Below are 1,239 nucleotides of genomic sequence, written 5' to 3'. Positions count from 1 at the left end.
ATCCACATGCAGAGTCCAATATAATACTGACTTTAGACATAATGGTCATAGTAGAAAAACACTGAAGCCATTCATTTGTGACAGCTAGCTTTGGAATCAGTAAGTGAAATGGTTTGGTCTCACAAGAGAAAAATCCAGAGCAACAGAAGGAAATGGATGGCTTCTGCTCCAACTTGTAAAGAGCTTAGTTATCACTTCCATCATTACAGCAGGAAAAAAAGCTGAACAAACAAAATCAACAACTCTTCTTAGATCCATCAGATAATTGAGGTTACAGGACAAACCACTGGCCCTAAAACCAGAGAGATGATAAATACAGAGAATGATCACTTACTAGGAATAGAAACCATTCAAAGTAGCAATCTCTGGGAACACATACACTATAACAGATGAATTGCTGGGCACCAATATGAACTAGCTTGAGAATTAAATACCCTGAGAAAGCCAGCTTTGAGACATCTCCCACAATTTATAAACTTTACTTCCAGGAACCCAACCAGGTTCTCACCATGAAGATCAGAGAAAATCTGCCTTGTGCTTCATGCAAGAAAAGGAAGAATTTTGTAATTGTTCTTTGTAATTAGGCCATCCACAAAACTAATTTTCCAAAGCCTTATATGATCAGGAGAAAGGGTGACTCTAGCCCATATAAGAAGCCCCCTTAAGCTTTCCTCTCTGAGGAAGGGAAAAGTAAATACTAGGAAACTGTTCTGGAGATGAGGGACCCTGTTCCACCAAATGATCTCAGGTTTAATCATAACATTATTTAACACTTTTCAGCCAGGTGCAGTGACTCACAACTATAATCTCGGCACTTAGGGAGCCATGGTGGGAGGATTACTTGAGCCCAGAAATTCGAGATCAGCCTAGGCAACATAGCCAAACCTCGTCTCTATAAAAAAATTTTTTTCTAAAAATTAGGGCAAGCCCTTCGGGTCCCCTCCCACTGTGGGAGCTTTTCTGTCCTCTCAATAAATCCTGCTTTTAAAAAAAATTAGCTGGGTATGATGGTGCACGCCTATAGTCCTAGCTCCTGAGGGGGCTGAGGAAGGAGGATCACTTGAGCCCAGGAGTATGAGACTGCAGTGAGCTGTTATTGTGCACTCCAGCCTGGGTGACAGAGTGAGACCTCCACTCAAAAAGAACAAGAAGGAGCCGGGCTCGGTGGCTCAGCCTGTAATCCCGTGCCTTTGGGAGGCTGAGGTGAGTGGATTTTCTGAGCCCACGGGTTCGAGACCC

The sequence above is a fragment of the Carlito syrichta genome, unplaced genomic scaffold (genome assembly GCF_000164805.1).
Source record: "Carlito syrichta isolate Samal-C Ts95f unplaced genomic scaffold, Tarsius_syrichta-2.0.1 Scaffold303671, whole genome shotgun sequence".
In the NCBI taxonomy this organism is placed as follows: Eukaryota; Metazoa; Chordata; class Mammalia; order Primates; family Tarsiidae; genus Carlito; species Carlito syrichta.
This window is presented reverse-complemented; position numbering follows the sequence as displayed.